The sequence below is a fragment of the Melospiza melodia genome, chromosome 6, assembly GCF_035770615.1.
Source record: "Melospiza melodia melodia isolate bMelMel2 chromosome 6, bMelMel2.pri, whole genome shotgun sequence".
Taxonomy (NCBI): domain Eukaryota; kingdom Metazoa; phylum Chordata; class Aves; order Passeriformes; family Passerellidae; genus Melospiza; species Melospiza melodia.
Window position 1 is genome coordinate 149,122 of NC_086199.1, and position 19,943 is coordinate 169,064.

Genomic DNA, 19,943 nt, shown 5'->3' on the forward strand with positions numbered 1-19,943 from the left:
CCTTCCTTCCTTCCTTCCTTCCTTCCTTCCTTCCTTCCTTCCTCTCCTTCCTCTCCTTCCTTCCTCTCCTTCCTTCCTCTCCTTCCTTCTTTTTTCCTTTCATTTCCTTTCCTTATTTTCTTTTTTTCTTTTTCTTTCTTTCTTTCCCTGCATTTCTAATCTTGGTTTTCCTTTCTAGCTTTAGAATAAAAAAGCAGCAGTAGTAACTTTCAGGCTACCTGGGAGTAAAAAAACCTCCAAAACGAAAATGATTTAAAGAAAACGATTTATTCCCTGGGAGCCTGAAATTTTCTACTGCTGCACATGACATAGAGCTTTTATTCCTTTTTATAGATAGTTGATATTTTATACTTTATACAGCGCCCCCTGCCGTGTGCACCGGCGCTCTGCAGGCACAGCGATCCCTGCCGTCTGCACAGGCGCACTGCATGCAGAGCGCTGCGGCGTCGTTCGGTTCTGTTTAATGAAACTCGGCTGAATTCGGCGTGGTTCGGCTCTTGGTCTAAACTCGTTTCAGTTCGGCTCTTCGGCTAAACTCGGTCGTATTCGGCACATTGTCTAAATGCGGCTCAAGTCGGCTACACTCGGCTATCGGTTCCAGTCGGCTATCATCGGCTCTTGGTGTAAACTCGGCTGTTTTCGGCCGCACTGGGCTCTTCGGCTCAACTCGGCTGTTTTCGGCCACACTCGGCTCTTCGGTGAAACACGGCTGTTTTCGGCCGCACTCGGCTCTTCGGGGAAACTCGGCTCTTTCCGGCCACACTCGGCTCTTCGGGGAAACTCGGCTCTTTCCGGCCACACTCGGCTCTTCGGGGAAACTCGGCTCTTTCCGGCCACACTCGGCTCTTCGGGGAAACTCGGCTCTTTCCGGCCACACTCGACTCTTCGGCTGTTCGGAACTATTCGGCCCGGCTCGGCTCCCTCAGGGCGGGAAAGCGGACGTGAGAGGACCCCGGCACAGCGAGGCGTTTACCCAGATGCCTCTCACAAACCCGCCAAAATACGCCCGCCCGCGGAGCCCCTGAGCCCACAGCATGTCTCGGGTACACATGAAACGCCACAGAAAAATCCGTCGGGGCCGCCATGACGTCGGTATTCCGTGCAGGCAGTGCAGTTAAACACCCACACGGTCCTCCACTTCCCCGCCCTTTTCGCCGCCATGCTGAGAAGGTCAAACAAAACTCCGCGACATCGCCCACGCGCCACTCCCAAGCTGGCCGCCTCTAGCTGCACGGCTGCAGTACCGCGCTCTGCCCACAAGGCGGCAGCACTGCCGCCCGCCCCAGCCGGGGGCGCAGCGCGCCTCGGGGCTGCGGCAGCGAAGGCGGCAAAAAAGAACAGGGGCGACCCCCGCCGAAAACTGCTCTGAAATAAATGCCCCAAAACAACCGGGAAGAGGGAAAAAAACCGTCTGCCTCTAATCTAATAGGATAAAAGACAAAACAAAACACAACACAACACAAAAAAATTATTAAAAAAAATATTTAAATATTTTTAAAAATATTTTTCATATTAATATTCACATTTCTATTTACAACGTATATTGATGTACACTGTCCATTTATACATTTCTTTTTATAAATACATTTCTATTCCATATTGCATATATCCCTAAAACTTAAATTTATTTGTATATTTTTATAAATATTTTCACATAGTAAGTATACATTTCTGTTACGATTTTTACTTCGGTAACACTTGGATTATTTAAAATAAAACCTTTGCCTCCATCCACATTAAAGCCAAAAAGAACCCCTTTCTTCCAAACTGTACTTAAATATTTTATAAAATTCTATTTTTCAGGTTCATATTCACATTTACATTTAAAATGTATACTTATGTATACTGTTATTTGTATTCTTCATTACATCACTTCCTATTATTTGTATTTATTTATATTTTGTGTTTATATATATATTTATATCTTGATTGTATATCTCAATATTTAGAAATATATAACAATATCTACATTCATACTATTTAAAATAAAAACCCTGCCTCTAACACAACAATAAAAAAAAACCGAACCCTTTCTTTTAAAAAATATTTAAATAGATTTTATCCTAATGTTCAATTGTTATATTCATATTTGTATTTATAATGTATATTAATGTATATTGCTTACTTATATATTTATCTTTACCAATGTCAATTTATAAATAAATTTATATTCTATATTACATCCGATGCGAGTAGGTATTTATATTTTTTATATTTTTTTATTCATATTTTTATATGGATTAAATATTTCTGCGTCAAGATTTTTACTTCTGGAACACTTATAATATTCAAAATAAAAACCCTGCCTCTACTTAAATAAAAGCCAAAACATTCCATTTCTTTTAAACGATATTTACATATTTTTATATTTATATTCCCATTTATAATTTATATTGCCATTTAATGTTATTTATATTCCATGCCACAACTCCTCATATTACTTACATATATTTATATTTAAATTTATATTCATAGTTTAGCAATTTCTCTTTATATATTTATTATATATTTCTATCTTAAGATCCACATTTCTATATTGCTTATATTATTTAAAATAAAACTCCTGCCTCTAACCAAATAAAAACCAAGGACACCCCTTTATTTGAACCAGATTTAAAATTTACGAAGTAAATTTATTTTTCAAAATTATAATGATATTTATATGGATATTTTTATTTATTTTATGCATAGATCTTATCTATATTAGAGGGAATACCTTCTAATATAATCATAGAAATATATTTTCTGTATTATACATATTTTCTTACTTATATTTGTTTAAATTAAATATGTATAGATATTTGTATTTCTATATATATTTGTATATCTGAATTTATATTTTATTGCTATCATTTAAAAACCCCAGCCTATACCCTAATAAAACTGCCCAATTTACTTTAACTCTATTTAAATATTTTTATATTTACAATCTATATTTATATATCTTTGTGTATATATATATAAAATAGACTATCATTTATCTATATGATAACATGTTACAATTATATACCATATATTATAGTTTTATGTATGTATCTGTTATCTATATTTATGTTTACCACTCTAATGTTATATTTATTTTTAAATGTATATTTATTTCTATTTTCATCTCTATATTAAACCATGTCAGTTCATTAACCCGACGCACCAGAGCCACAACAATACTGTACCTTTGTCAGCACCGGCACGCAGCACACGCCCATCCCATCGCAGCACAGCAAAACAAAACCTATTTCTGTTACTAACGGAACAAATATCCCACAACGTCACTGAACCCTAATAAAAACTCAAATAAACCTAACTGTAAATAAATTTTAAATCTCACTATAAAGTAGCCCAAAACCTCCGCACATTCTCATCATAAACTTCCTCCTAAACCAGTATCTCAAAAACCCCAAAAAACTCAAACACACCTTGAAAATGACACAACTGCTAATAAAAACAAACACCCATTAAAAATTAAATCAAACCAACGCACTAGACTCAAAACTGCACAACTGACCCTAAACATTACTAAAAAAAGTCCCCAAAGCTCTACCTTTATGTTAATGCACAAATAATAACATGTAATCTATAAAAGTTATTTCAAAAAATTAAAAAAAATAATTAAAACCATGAAAATAAAAAACCTAAACTATTAAAATATTAAAAAATATCACTACCTAAATTAAAAAACATATTGCCTATAAAAACCGACCATATAAATGCCCCTGTCCCAAAAAATAAAAATAAAAAAAAATATTGAACCACAAAGAAATCAGAACTTAGGAACACCAAAACCATAATGTTCAAGAACTCACACCACATCCCTTATCATACACCAACTACAAACAAGATAAAGCAATACAATGAATTCTTAAAAATCACCTTAAAACCACTACATTGAAAAACATTTCAAAAATTAAAAACTGCATCTAACAAAAGCCATCTAATAAATTCACACCCAAAACTCCAGCAGCCCAGCTGGCCCTACCAAAGCTCTAGGTTCATACATACAGTAAACAAAACCAAAATCCCAGTAATACCCATCAGAAATCTATGAAAGAACCCTACTGAAATTAATCCTGCCTCAAATACAAACCAACCCATCCAGAAAGTCAGCTTCACTCAAAAAACAATTTACACAGAGTTAATAATACCAAGAAATAAAACAACACACCATATACCACCAATGAATATCATAGTGAAGGAAAAAAAAAACACTACATTTTTTCCTTTTTGTTTTTTAAACTAACTTCTTTTATTAGCTAGAACAAAAGCTTTTGCCAGGACTGTAGCAACAACTTCTTTTTCTTCTTCTCCTTCTGAAATGTCCCTTCTCACTCCCAAATTCCTCTCAACTCCTGAGTTTACATCCAAGCAAAAAGCAAAATTCGTGCACTCATGCGTTCGCTGCTCCTGTCAGATTCTCTGTTTCCCTCCACATCTTCTTACACTTTCAGTCCTCACGCTGTCCCGCCGTGATGAGTCTGACAGAAGAATTGGCACATGTTAACAGAGCATTTCCCTCCCTCCCTCCCTCCCTCCCTCCGCTTTCCTCAGCGCATTTCAATCCATCCCAGGCCTGCAGTGATGCACGCTCACCCCAAAGCTCACAGCAAGCATGCAGCAGCTCAGGCTCACTCGGCTCCAGGGCCCAGAGCCTGCAGGCCCTGCAGCTGCCACACGGATGGACCTGGTTCCCTCCCCGGGTGCCCAGAGGGAAACCTGAGGGCAGGCGTCCACCCCGAGGGTGCACCCGCAGCCCCGGGCAGGCATGGAGTCGCCGGCTGCTCTCTGGGGACGACACCCTCCCTGCAGGCCACACTGCCTCGGCCTCTCCCTCCCTGGGGGACAGGCACCTCCAGGGTCTGTGACCAGCCCCCTTCCGTCAGCATCCAGGGGCTCTGTCAGAGCCAGAGGGCTCAATTCGTGGTGAGTACCGATGGCACACAAATGGCAGCCTGAGGAAATCGTGTTCTGGCCTCTAAGTGCTTGGGACAGGGTCTGATTTTTTGTTTTGTACTTGTATAAGATTAGTACAACAGGGCTCTGATGGATGACATGGCAACAGAGAATTAAAAACTCCTCGACAGGATTACATCGACTTCTAGGAAAAGACAAAAGCTTAGGACCCTTCTGAAATCTACTTTTATTCCAAAGCACGGGGATTGTCAGCGTGCTGCACCTTCCAGCTTTTCAAAGCAGCTTACCTCTGAAGACCAGGAAACATTGATTTCTACAGAAACAATGGGCAACCCCCAGGCTAATCTCAGCACTACTGTTTAATAGGGGACCTGCCAGCGTGCCAGTCCAGCTTCAAGTGTGCTTTACTTCAGTCTAACGTCCCCACAAAATTCTTCTCACATCTTCCAACCCTGAAATCTTATTTTCCCCTAAAGCTTCTCTTCATTAGCAATTTCCAAGTAACATGGTATTTTTACAACATTCAAAAATGTCATGCTGGACTGTGCTAGAGAGTAATCTGCAAATATCAGCTTAGCAAAGTTTGAATTGACTTGTCCAGAGATAAAACCTACAAGTGAACACCTACACCTGCCTACAAAGAGCTAACAAGCCCCTGGCAGCTGCCAGCATCAAAGCACAGCGGATGTTTCTAATACAGGGTAAGGATAACAACATCACCTTCTGTTCTCTCCAGCTTCTTTTCCCTGCAGTCATATTTTGCTTCTTATGATTTTTTTAGTCCCCGTATCTTCTTGGACAGCACCGAGCCCGACGACAAGGATACGAGAGTCTTTCCCTGCCGGGCGGAGAGAACCAGGAAAACAGTTAAAAAAAGAACAGGGCAGTTTGAAATTCGTACTTGCAACGAGAAGCAGCGCCTAACCAACAGAACAAGAGTAAACAAAGCATGATACCTCCCTGGGGACAGAAGACTCATAAACTCTCCAGGATTCACAATTCCAGCCACCAACCCCTTCAGGACAGCAGCCAAGTGTCCCATGGGGTGGTGCTGCACCAAAGAACCATCTGAGAGGTTCCAAAGAGTGAAATGCACAGTATTTTGCAAAGACAAAAAATCTTGCAAAATAACAAAAATACAATAGATGTAAACTACAGGGCAAGAGTACAAGTGTTACCTTTGGCAGCTGGAACCATCCAGGTGAGCACCTGATAACGGGATCCTCGCCAGAGTTTGAACCCTTCAGGACACAGAAGGGTTTTCCCCAGAAATTTCACAGACTGAGTTTTGATAGAAGCACGCTCGCCGGATCCTCAGAAACGTCACCCATTCTCCAGGTGTCTGGAGAGAACTGCAAATGGCTCTCACGTAGTTGGAGCTAGTTCTGTAAGGTCTCAGGGTGAATTTCACCAGATGCAACCAAACTGGGCAACTCCCAGTGGGACAGAAGGAACCCAAACCTTGGGTAAGCAGAGCTGCAGCAAATACTGAGGAAACAAACATAACAGCGTAAAAAATAATAAACCATCCTTTTTTTTCTCTTGCTTTTGTTTTTTTTTCTTATTCAGATCAGCATAGCAATTAAAGAGAAGGTGAAAAACTCACCATTACTGAACATTTCATCACCTGTAAGCTGAGCATCCTTAGCATAGTGGACTCCAAAGTTAAAATTCACCGATCCCTGGGAAATAAAGCCAAATATCGTATGGTAAAAAATCAAACAGCAGACATAAAAATTTGTTTCCTCTAAGCACTTTCAGGTACGTATGTATCTTTGCATTACACATTAGAACATATACTTTATACCATCACCTAATACATAATAATTTACCTTTAAATTTTGATAGTATAGCATGAATTTTTAACTTAAACTGGTGATCTATTATTATTCAGTTGGTGCCTAAAGTTATTTCTGCTGTCACGTTCAAAAAAACATGAATTTTTTTTACTGGAATGAGCAATTGATTTCAAAGTCATCACAAGCCCACCAAAACACAAAGCTGGGTTCACTGGACGGGTCTGTGAGCTAGAAGTAGTTAGGCTTGTACTTCCCTCTTGTTCTTCCAGAACCAATAAATCCTGTCAACAAAACCAGGATCTTTAGCCCGCTGCTGTGAAAGATTCTACAAGGATGATGGTTTGATTTGTGTTTAGAAGTTTTGATTTGAAATGGCCAGTTCAATGGATAAAGACAGTTTACGTAGTATTACATTACTGTTATTATTGTTTCTATTGTTATTTTTACTAGTACTACTGCTATTGTTATCACCTGCTACTGGAAGAAACAAACCAGTAGTACCTATACTTAATTACTTTTATTTCCAGAAAATAATAAAGAAAAAGAACCAAACCAAAAATGTCACTTCCTACCTTTTATATCAAGGGATGAAAAATTTCTCTTGGGCTCTTCTCCAATTTATCAAGACTCATAGCACTGAAAGGCAAACAAAACAGTGCTTTATAGAAGGCCAAGTGCACGTTTCAAGGCTGAACCACCAACTGATTGCAGTGACAGCACTTACAACATGAATCGTTCCCAGAGCCTCTGTGAAATGGAATGTTCTGTGGAACTGCCGTTTCTTTCCGAAAACACTAACTTCCAACACTTCCTAATCGTATTTTGTATTTTAAAACAAAAGAAGTTAGTGAGACTCTGTGAGGAGGTCAGGTTTAAATTTATTTCCTTGCAAAGCACAGAGCTCTGTTCCATCACCCTTCCCTTTGGCTCTACACTGAACCATGGTGAGCAGTTGAGGAGTGCTCAATAATCAATTCTATTTCTCTCTTTTTCTAGTTCTCTCTATTCCTAAATCATTCAAGACAAGTCAAATGAAAAATGACAAGTTCAGCATCAAAGTCACACTTTTTCCCTTTGTCTGGTCAAGAACAGGCTCTAAATCCACTTATTGCTACCTTCAAGGTTTAAGACTTGCAAAACCATTTTTACATGTTTTACAGGTTTATCATAAAACCCACAGAACGCAAGCTCTGAATTACAGGAAAAGGTACACAGGCAAATATCTAAAGGGATCACTTATTTGTAAATACATACCTTGATAGAGATCGCACTGAGAACCTTTCCGTGGGACTCTAAGGGACGCATGCTTTCTGAGCACCCTGTAAACAAGAAAAGCGACGATATATTACAGGACATCCCCACTTTTTCCACATATTCAAATAGGATTTTTAATAAAAACAGTTCAGTTACAAAAGAAGGAAGAAAACCAAGCTAATTTTACTCAGCTGTATTTACTGCCGATTTAGAGAAAAATGCCGGGCCGCGTCGCCCGTTGCGTCACACGCCGCGCCAGCAGCAGGGCCTGCCGGGAGTTGGAGTCTCGGGCTGACAGCCACTCATGTGCCGCGATAGCCGTTGCGTCACACGCCGCGCCGGCAGCACGGCCTGCCGGGAGTTGGAGTCTCGGGCTGACAGCCACCGCTCCGTCCCCCGGGAGCCACCGGGACCTGCACTCCCTCCCGGGCATCAAACGGCTCCTTCGCCCCAGGGCGGGGAAGGACCTGAGGCAGCACCGCTCCTCCCCAATGCCCTCTCTTTTTCCCTCCAACTCTTTTTACTTTTTTCACTCTGTTTTTCACCACTTCCCTTCCCTTTTCCTTTTCCTTTTCCCTTTCCCTTCCCTTTCCTTTCCCCTTTCTTGTATTTCTAATCTTGGTTTACCTTTCCACCTTTAGAATAAAAAAGCAGCAGTAGAAACTTTCAGGCTACCCGAGAGTAAAAAAAAAAAATCTGCAAAACGAAAATGATTTAAAGAAAACTATTTATTCCCTGGGAGCCTGAAATTTTCTACTGCTGCACGTGACACAGAGCTTTTATTCCTTCTTATAGATAGTTATATTTTACATATATTTATAGTTTATATTGATGCATTATATTAATAACTATATTTAATATGCACCTTATTCAAAAATATACGGGAATTTTTTTTTTATTATTTACCATATCTACTGCTACAACTTATTTTTCCTTATATTTCTAATTTTTATATAAATCTTTAATGTGTTTATGATATATTTCTATACTTATATTTCTACCTTTATATTATTTGTATTTGTAATTTTTACACTAAAACCCCTGCTTGGGCAAAGAAAAAACAAAACCATCCATTATTTTAAACTACCTATTTTTTTTTTTATATTTATATTTATCATAATATACAACAAATGATAGATATATATAGATAGATAGATCACATCCATATTTATATCTATTTTATATCCATTTCCTATATTATTTTAAAAAAATATACACAGTATTACTTGTACTATATATTGTATCAATTTATGTTATTTTACATTTACAATTTATTATTAATTTTTTATATATCTGCATATAGTTGCAATACATTTATATATTTGTATTTTTGTTTGGGTTGTATTTACATTTATATTCTCTATTCATATATCTATAAACATACACAATACTCTATTAAAATTAGAATAACTTATTGTAACATATAATGACTCATGTTACATGTTAAATTTTAAAAATTGACCGAATATATAAAAATAAAATTGGCCCATTCCCATTGCTACACATCTATTTCTTTTGTTTCAATATAGTTAGAGTCATAATTGCATATTTAAAATCCAATTCCTAAATGAAATGACAGAACAAACAGCATCAAATTCCCACCAATATCTTCCAAAAACATCAAGATACCTCCAACAGCCAAACAAGTGTCAGCAAAAAAACAAAGAACACTCTTTTCAATAACAATTCTCATCACGACAGAAAAATGGAACCAAAATAAAAGAAAATCCTATAGAAACACACACAGCAAATTACAAAAAGTACTAAAAAAAAGTCAATCCCATCTACTAAACTCAAGACAGTGCCACTCACCCTGAACGACGTTACTAAAAAAAATAAAAAACAACAAAATTCTACCTCTACACTAACTCAAAGAATAAACAATCCTCTGTAAAAATAACTTTAAAACCTGAACTAATTAACAAAATGGAAAAACATCTCAACCACTAAAAACTAAGAAATTGACTACTCAAATAAATAAATACTTTAAAAACCCACCATATAAAAACCCACGTTCCCAAAATAAACCATGATAAACAATACGCAAATACATTAAAAGACAACAACAACAAAAAAAGAAAATAAAGAAAGCAACAACAAGAATAATACCAAAAAACACAGATAAACTGAAATCTGCAACAAAAAACTTATTCCCAACTGAATAAACCCATAGTGCCTCAAGCTATCAAAATAAAAATACCACCTAGAAACAAACACAAAGACTAAAGACAAACGTAACCATAAACAATGTCCCCCAAATTACCCGTAACCATAAAACATACACTACAATCAAACAAACCAAACAAATAAAAGCCCTGGAAGACGATAAACACACATGCAATTATCGAGATTAAAAACCCGCTGCTATGAACGACACGACGCTACCCCAAGCCGCCCAAAACAAACACTATACACTCACGCTAATAAAAGCCACCGCAACAGAATTAAAATGCGAACCGCTGCTTCGCGCTACGACCCGTAAAAAACATTGCGCGCCCTTCTAAACATAATACCCCGGCAAAAAAATATATATCCGACTACAAAACTCAATCCGAAACAAACCATTATCATCCCTACCGGCACCGAGAACCGTGCCCGCTCAGGAAGAACACCGTATCCCTTAGCGGACAGCCGCTGCAAACCGAACCCAGCGATGCCATCAACGCCTCCAAAGCGCCTCCGAGCCACGGCACCGCCGAACTTGGAGCGGCCGAACCCCGCGCTCGCTGCCGGCCCCGGACGGAGCGCGGCTCCCGGCAGGAAAGCGGCTCCTGCGGCGGCCGCTCCGGCACGCGGGGCCGGCGCCGTCCCGGGGAGCCCCGCCCGCTGCCCCTGCCCGGCGGGGCCGGCACCGGGCCCGGGGCTACCGGCGGCGCCCGAGCCCCGCGCCCGGAGTGGACGGAGCGGCCGGCACCGCCCGGGCCGGCGCAGCAGCGCCCGCGCCGCCTCTGCCGCCCTTGGCCGGCCCGGCCCGGCTCCGCTCGGCTCGCACCGGCGCGGCTCCGCCACTGCCGCCCTCGGCCGGCCCGGCCGCGCCGAATCCCCCGTGCGCCCCGGCAGCTGTCCGGGCCGTGCCAGCAGCGCTCCCGAGCGGGAACGTTCCGGGCCGGGCCGCGGGCACGGGCAGCGCCCTCCAATGCAGCGGTACAGCCCCATTGCAGCCCTGCAAACGCTGCCGGAGCTGCGGCTTCCCGCAAGCCAACCCCGAAACCGCAGACGGGGCGCACCTCACTTCAACAAGGGCAAAGAAATGTGTTCTCCCCTCCAATTTCACCTCCTAGGAGAGCAGAAAAGTAGGGGCGCTCCCCAAATGAAAGCCTTCGACTGATGGGAAAGGGCGATTTCGACCTCCATTCAAACCCTTGAAAAGGAGGGACACCAGGGCTGCCCCCGCCATTTAAACCCGAGGGTGGTGCAAATGGGGTGGCTGCCTTCAAATCAAACCCATAATACCACAAGAATACTTTTCCCATTCCCCTTAGAATAGAACCCCCTGGATACCCCGAACAGCCTGGAAAAGGCAGCTTTTCCTGCAATCAACACCCTTAAAACCACAAGTCAAGAGGGATCCCCTCAGGTCAAACGCAGACAATAAAAGAAGAGGAGCTGCTTCCTTCTCCTTAATCCCTTTTGTCTTCATAAGCTCCATTTGTGTTCCTGGGGAACCGGGGAGGGACTGGCAAGATGAAATTGCAAAGGGGAAGGAGAAAATTCCCCGCTCCGAACCCACACGGGCTCACCTGTTCGGCTGCTGCTCCCCGGCACAAAGATTCGTCCCTCGGCGCCTCCTTTAAGCGATGCTCCACGTACCCAAGCGCGGATCCAGGTGGTGCCCCCGACCCTGTGGGAAGCTCCCGCAGTCCTTCCATGAGACAGCGCCGGGAGCGCCCCATAAACCCCTCTGTTGTGGTGTGCTGTAATGTCCCATTTTGGCCTTCCAGGTCACTTTCCCAGGTGTGCCTATGTCTCTCTCCCTTCCCCCTTACCCCCATGCTGAGTGAGTCCTGTCACTCAGACCTAACGTTCCAGCAAGGCGTCGTGTGGTTGGTCAAGTTTAAAGGATGCCCCTATGCCCAGAGGTCATTGGCCTGTCTGGGTGTCATCTTCCCCTGAGACCCTGCCCCTCTCACCTGGTTGGTGGCTCACCTGTACCTCCCCTCCCCCTGTCCCTGAGCTTAAAAAGGTGATCAGACCATGCGGTCTTGGTTCTGTTGGAGCAGGTCCTCACGTTCAGACCTCTGTAACCATGGAATAAACCTCTGGACATGAAACCCTCCAGCAGAATCCTCTCCCTTTTCTTCACCATCGCCTGAAGCTATCCTCCTGAGGTAACGGGGTCCCTTACAAGCCTGGACTTGTTCGGTGCCCAGCTGCAACCACCAGCAAGCTAAGGTATCTCTGCAGCGACACACCGCAGTTGCTGCCTTTGGCCCAGCAGCGAGGGTCAGACTGGCCCAGGCACAATCTAACTGGTAATATTGGGAGCCACTTTTTCTCCAATATTTGGCGTCCCTGAGGCGGGCAAAGCGACTCTGCAGCCGAAGACAGACCTGCAGTGCCTTGGAGAAGCTTCTGGCAGCCGTGCATCCAGCTGAAAGGGGCTTTGGTTTATTCGCCCTCGGCTAGAGACTTAGGGAATATTCCCAGAAGAAGTTTCGTGGACTGTTCGGCGCCTCTGGAAAGCCCAGCTCCTTTCTGGTGAGCAGATTTTCCAGAGGGAGGACAGGGTAGCCTCTCTCGCCCAAGAGAGGTCCTGTTCCGGTGAAGAGACCTGCCTGTACCCAGCCAGCTACAGCTTCCATTTTGGGTGAGTATCTCTGCTCTCGGTAGGGCAGGATCTCAAAAACAGACTCTGCCGTGAGTTCTGTTCCTTTTTGCATTTGCATTTTTGGCTGCGCAGCCCCACAGACGGGAATTCATTGATTTCTAGCTATTAGCTTTCTGCCGCGTGTTTTGCTGTCTTTTCGAATTCGCGCGGGAGCTCTCTCTCTCTTCCTTTTGGCTCTGCAAGCTCGGCTCTCTCCACGTGGTCGGGAGATCTTTCTCTCTCTCTCTGTGCGGGGGAGGGGGGTGTTCTCTGCACACGCGGCGCGGGGGGCCCCGGTTTCGGCTTGCCGCGTGGCGTGGCTGCTCTCTCTGCTCCGCGGGGGGGTGCATTCCACGGCGGGGGAGGCTTTGTTTCTGCCTCTGCTCGGCAGGGCGTGCCCTGCTGCTGCTGCCCGGGAATTTGAAAAGCAGTATATACAGCTGCATTGTGAAGCTTTTGTCGGCTCGTTATCCCTTTCCATCTGTGGTTTTTTTTTTTTTGAAATCGGTAGCTGATTTTGGCTTTGTTTTTGGTCAGGCGGGATTTAGTACTTTGCTTTTTACATCTAACATGGGTTTGAAACTCAGCATTGTACAAAAAGGAGTGTATTATAATATTGTTAGCATTTTAAATAGTAGTAATGTGAAGTTCTCAAAGGGAAAATTGAAACAGTTTATAAGATGGCTTTTCCTCCACTTCCCACAAATCTCCCCTGAAGAAATCCACAACATTCAATTCTGGGATAAAGTTGCAAATGAATTGATAACCTTAGGACAATCTGGCAATGCCCCCTCGGCTAAATTTGTGTTTTGGAGTTTACAAATTCGTACAGCATTGCTCAAACAAAAGGAAATGGAGAAAAAGCCAAATGTAAAGCCATGTACCTCTACTCTCCCTGTTTCTCCCTCTCCTAGTTCTAAAACCCCTAAACCTCTTTCCCCAAAACTTAGTATTTTAAACAGATCAAACTCATTGGGAAGTCGACGCCCAAATTCTGTTGAAATGCCTGAGTTGCCCTCTCCAGAAGGCCCTGGCCAGCCTGCGTGGAATCTTTCCCAATCCTTTGTGTCCCCTCCTCTGAAACCCACAGCACGTGGTAGCTTTGCAGAGAGTAGTGTTACCCAAAATGGCCCCCAGTCCCTAGGGGGTCCACAAGATGGTGGATGCCACGTGGCATCTTCCCAAACCTGGTCTTCTTCTTCCCAAAATCCCCTTAAGCATCCCAAAACTCCAGCCCCATCCCCCTCTCCTCCTGTTCCTCGTGACACCTTTCCCCCTCCCCCTCCCTTTCCTGCAATACCCTCAGCTCCGCCCCTCTACTCCTCCCAGGGGGCGTCTGCTGACGTGATGTCACCAGGTGTCCCCGCCCCCTGCCTGCCCCTTGACCCCGCCCCCTGTTCCCACGGTTTCCCCGCCCCTTGCCGGCCCCCTGTCCCCGCCCCCTGTCCCCGTTGCGTCTCCGCCCCCTCCCCGGGTTCCCACGGTGGGGACACACCCACTGCCATCCCCCAAACCTGTGTCTGTGATCCCAATGCTTCTGTTTCAAGGGATACAGAGCAGGGAACAGCAGACCCAATGCATAGTCCCATGTTGTCACTGGCTCCTGTTACCTTTCAGACTGCTGCTCAGGGGGGAGCAGTTCCAACTGCTAATTGGAGTTCTTTTGGACGGCAATTGATTAAAGAGATCTGTAAGTCTCATAAAGAATATGGTCCACACAGTCCATATTTCCGTGGCCTTTTAAATTCTGAATTGAGTAGGACTGTAGTGATTCCACATGATTTAAAACAGCTTTTTTCCTGTCTAATGACCTCCACGGAATTTAAATTATGGGAAATAGCATGGAAACAAATGCTAAAAGATGCTCTCCCAGGCTTGCATGCTGATCCAAACACAGCCAAAGACAACAGTGGTAACCCTATCACCATTGAGCTCCTCTGTGGTGAGGGCCAATGGTCTTCTCCCTCGATCCAAGCTACTGCAATTCCTGCAGAAACACTCGAAAAAGTAAAGGAAGCAGCTGAAAAAGCATTCTTTTCCCTACAACCTGAGGGGCCTTTTGAGCCCTATAGTAAAATTAAACAGCTACCATCAGAGCCTTTTTTGAAATTTGTAGAAAGGTTAACTAGAGCTATTGAAATACAAGTTAAAAAAGAGAATGCTAGGGAAGCAATTTTAGAGGAATTGGCGTTTACAAATGCAAATGAACAGTGTCAAGCGGCAATCCTGAGCCTTCCTCTCGAACCTACCCCTACGTTAAAGGACATGCTTCTAGTGTGTAACAGGAAAGTGCCTCTGATGACTGTGGCTGAAGACACCAGACCAAGGCTGCTGCCAAGACCACCTCAGCGTGTCGCCGTTGCCAGCCCTGCGCCTTTTCCCTCAGCACATCAGTACCCTGGGCAGCAGCGGAGACCAGCAATGGTTGAGCCCACAAAACCATGCCTGCTTTGTAACAACCTAGGGCACTGGAGTAACCAGTGCCCCCTGAAAAGGGAATTTGATGAATTTAGAAATGGCAGGGGAGGAGAACTACAAGCCCTCCCTGGGGGTCAACAACAACAAAAAAACTGAAGAGCCAGCGCCGGCCTGCCAGGCGCATAGACACAAAAAGAGCAGGCCAAGGGAATAAGGGTAGCAAAACAAATCAAGCGCGCGATAATATTAATGATTGTGTAAGTGAAGCAGGTGCTTCAAAGACTGTGTATGATTTAAGTGATCCTGTGTTAACCACATCTTCTGTCAATGAGCCTTACAGGTTGCAGCTGACTGAGTCACTCCATCTGGAGGACACTGATTGGCATTTTGTGTCTGTAAATCCTGAACAGAAAGGTACTTGGAGCCGGATTCGTTGTAAGTACATCGTCATTGGGGACACCAAACACACACCACAAGAGATCGAAATTGCTCCGGGAATGACAACATCAGATCCTGAGCAATTCGTTCTCGGCCTGCATTGTTTCCACCCACCCCTGTTTCTTCCCAAGGGACAAATTGTTGCACAAGCTATCCCTGTGCCATCTTTACCTGAAAATATCAAAAAACAAGGGCCCACAGTCGCCCGGGTCCAAGTTATTGGAAAAGACAAACCCAAATTATGGTGTAATGTCAGTGGGGGTGGGGAGTCTAAACGCATTGAGATGCTTGTAGACACAGGTGCAGACTGCACAGTAATTCCGGTACAAGACTGGCCAGCACATTGGCCTTTGCAAAATGTTGCCGGTCACCTTCAAGGAGTAGGAGATCTGCAATTGGCAAGACAATCCAAAAGCATTATTCAATTTGAGGGACCAAACGGACAATTGGCTAATATCCGTCCATTTGTGTTGGATTATTCAGAACCTTTGTTAGGGAGAGATTTAATGGCCCAGTGGGGTGTCACAATTGATATTCCAGACTCTCCACAGCATATTTGTACAGCAGTCACTGAACAACAGCGCCCCACCCCAAAACTGAAGTGGATAACAGACAAACCAGTTCAGGTGAAACAGTGGCCGCTAAGTAAACAAAAAATAAAGGTGCTTGAAGAACTAGTGGAAGAGCAACTAAAAAAGGGCCACATTGTGGAGACCATGTCCCCATGGAACTCTCCAGTGTTTGTCATCCAAAAAGCTGACAAAAAGAGATGGCGGCTCCTCTGCGACCTCCGACAAATTAATAATGTAATTGAAGATATGGGTTCTCCCCAGCCTGGTATGCCATCCCCAACAATGCTTCCCCAAGATTGGAAATTAGCTGTTATTGATATTAAGGATTGTTTTTTCCAAATCCCCTTGCACCCTGACGATGCACCGCGTTTTGCATTCTCAGTCCCTTCTATTAATATGGAATCCCCTATGAAAAGGTACCATTGGACCGTTCTTCCTCAGGGATTAAAGGTATCTCCAGCTATTTGCCAGTGGTATGTGTCTTCCCTGCTTTCCCCAGTACGTGCAGCCGCAGAGAAGGCCATCATCTATCATTATATGGATGATATCCTTGTGTGTGCCCCCAATGATGATTTACTCACGCATGCGCTTGACCTAACGATCGATGCATTGATTGTTGCAGGGTTCGAGCTCCAGGAAAAGAAAATTCAAAAGATGCCACCTTGGAAGTATTTGGGCTTAGAAATTGGAAATAGGACCATTGTTCCTCAAAAATTAGAAATCAATCCAAAGATCAAGACCCTTGCGGATGTCCACAAGTTGTGTGGGTCTTTGAATTGGGTAAGACCATGGCTCGGTCTGACTAATGAAGACCTTGCCCCTCTTTTCAATTTATTGAAAGGGGGAGAGGACCCAGGTGCTCCTAGGTCTATTACCCCAGAGGCACAGAAAGCTCTAGAAAAGGTTCAGATTGCAATGTCCACAAGACAGGCCAACCGATGCCGGCCTGACCTGCCATTCAAATTTATCATTCTAGGTAAGTTGCCACACCTCCATGGAATTATTTTCCAGTGGGAGGAAAAACAAACACCTAAGGCAAAGAACACACCAAAAAAGGACCGGGACCAGAGGGACCCTCTCTTGATCATAGAATGGGTTTTCCTCAGTCACAAAAGGTCCAAGAGACTGACAAAGCCTCAGGAGCTGGTAGCAGAACTGATCCGGAAAGCAAGGACCCGGATCAGGGAGTTAGCAGGATGTGATTTTAAGTGCATTCACATTCCAGTTGAGTTAAAATCAGGTCAAAATACTATGAAAATACTGGAACAATTGTTTCAAGAAAATGAAGTGTTGCAGTTTGCTCTGGATTCCTACTCAGGACAAATTTCGGTAGCGCGGCCCGCTCACAAATTGTTCGAACAAGATGTTCAATTTACCTTAAAACTGAGAAGTGCTCTAAGTAGGAGACCTTTAAAAAGGGCTCTAACTGTCTTCACAGATGCATCCGGGAGGTCCCACAAGTCTGTTATGACTTGGAAGGATCCTCAAACCCAGACAGACATTGCTGAGGTGGAAGGTTCACCTCAGGTTGCTGAATTGGCTGCGGTTGTTAGGGCCTTTGAAAGGTTCTCAGAACCATTTAATCTGATTACAGACTCTGCATATGTGGCAGGAGTAGTATCCAGGGCAGATCAAGCAATACTGCAAGATGTGTCTAACATCGCACTTTTCGAATTGCTCTCAAAGCTGGTAAAGTTAGTCACTCACCGAGAGCAACCATTTTATGTGATGCATGTCAGATCACACACTGACTTGCCGGGGTTTATCGCTGAAGGCAACAGAAGGGCAGATGCTCTTGCTGCACCTGCAGTGATGGCCACTCTCCCAAATGTTTTTGAACAGGCAAAAATCAGCCACCAGCTTTTCCACCAAAATGCACCTGGCCTGGTTCGTCAGTTTAACATCACTCGAGAACAGGCCAAAGCGATTGTGGCCACATGCCCAAATTGCCAACAACATGCACTCCCTACAGTGAGTACGGGAGCAAACCCAAGGGGACTGAACAATTGTGAACTGTGGCAAACAGATGTAACACACATACAGTCTTTTGGACGGCAGAAATATGTTCATGTTAGTGTAGATACCTTTTCTGGAGCGGTCTATGCTTCTGCCCACACAGGAGAATCATCTATTGATGCTACTAAGCACCTCTTGCAGGCTTTTTCTTTCATGGGCATCCCCAAGGAGCTGAAAACTGATAATGGGCCTGCTTACAAATCCAAGGAATTTGGGAGCTTCCTGCAGCAATGGGGAGTAGAGCACAAAACTGGCATCCCCTACTCCCCTACAGGTCAAGCCATTGTAGAAAGAACTCACCGTGATATTAAAAGGGTCCTGGACCAGCAACAACAGGTTCTGAAGGTAGAACCTCCCCACATCCGGTTATCCAGGGCGCTATTCACAATAAATTTTCTGAATTGTTCTTTTGACAGCCTGAACCCACCCATCCTACGCCACTTTGGGGGGAGCAATCATAGGTTAATTAAGGAAAAACCTCCAGTTTTAGGAAAGGACCCTGAGACTTGGAAAATGGTGGGACCTTACAAATTGGTTACTTGGGGACGTGGATATGCCTGTGTGTCCACCCCCTCTGGTTTAAGGTGGGTTCCTTCCAAATGGGTAAAGCCCTATGTTCCCAAGGTATCAGAGAAATCTACAGAAGCACCCCAGGTTGCTCATGCTGCCTGGAGAAGAAAACGCCGCACGCGTTCTCTGGAGGAAATTCCATTTAAGCCTCCTATCTGGAATAGTTTATAATATATATTTGTTTCAAGTTTTTGTGGCAGTTTAGATCCCACTGTTCGTGTGTAGCCTCGAGACACCATGAGACCGAGCCTGCTTCTCGTCCTACTCGTGATCATCCCACCTGTGACCTCCTGCATAGTGCCTCAGCCCAAACCACATATGGACTACCTTGACAAAGGCTCTCAGACATCAACAGAGAAACTGACAACAGGCTGAGTGGACTGTTCAAGGGCTGGGGACTCTCGGGCTGGTTGGGATCTATTCTGAAAACTGTGTTTTTAGTGCTGTTTATTTTAGTTATAGTTATTGTAGTTTTTAGCATTGTTTTTGGACTAATCAAACGCATGGTTCTCAAGTTAATTTCAAGCTCATCTCCCCCTCCTGAGGTCTACCATTTGGAAGCCCTCCGTGCTCCAATGGATGACCTAGAAGCCTCAGTGGAAAACACTGACCCTCCTGTAGAGGAAGAACTGATTTACCAACCATGGTTTGGCAATCATTCTGCACCACAAACATAGTCCTCTTCTTTTTAAACAAAACTAGGGGGAGATGTTGTGGTGTGCTGTAATGTCCCATTTTGGCCTTCCAGGTCACTTTCCCAGGTGTGCCTATGTCTCTCTCCCTTCCCCCTTACCCCCATGCTGAGTGAGTCCTGTCACTCAGACCTAACGTTCCAGCAAGGCGTCGTGTGGTTGGTCAAGTTTAAAGGATGCCCCTATGCCCAGAGGTCATTGGCCTGTCTGGGTGTCATCTTCCCCTGAGACCCTGCCCCTCTCACCTGGTTGGTGGCTCACCTGTACCTCCCCTCCCCCTGTCCCTGAGCTTAAAAAGGTGATCAGACCATGCGGTCTTGGTTCTGTTGGAGCAGGTCCTCACGTTCAGACCTCTGTAACCATGGAATAAACCTCTGGACATGAAACCCTCCAGCAGAATCCTCTCCCTTTTCTTCACCATCGCCTGAAGCTATCCTCCTGAGGTAACGGGGTCCCTTACAAGCCTGGACTT

The 19,943-nt window shown here is 44.1% G+C and overlaps 1 long non-coding RNA gene across 2 annotated transcripts; it reads right to left on the minus strand.

Moving 5' to 3' along the window:
* Positions 1–2,810: 2,810 nt before the first annotated feature.
* On the minus strand, positions 2,811–10,702 carry LOC134419960 (uncharacterized). Of its 2 annotated transcripts, none has more exons than XR_010028209.1 (7): positions 10,521–10,702; positions 7,959–8,023; positions 7,277–7,340; positions 6,512–6,587; positions 6,084–6,393; positions 5,626–5,743; positions 2,811–4,469 (listed from the first exon to the last, which is right to left on the minus strand). It is a non-coding gene; the product is annotated as an uncharacterized LOC134419960 (long non-coding RNA). The 2 variants fall into 2 exon arrangements; XR_010028208.1 differs by having other exon boundaries at positions 2,812–4,469; positions 10,536–10,702.
* Between the last annotated feature and the right edge of the window lie 9,241 nt (positions 10,703–19,943).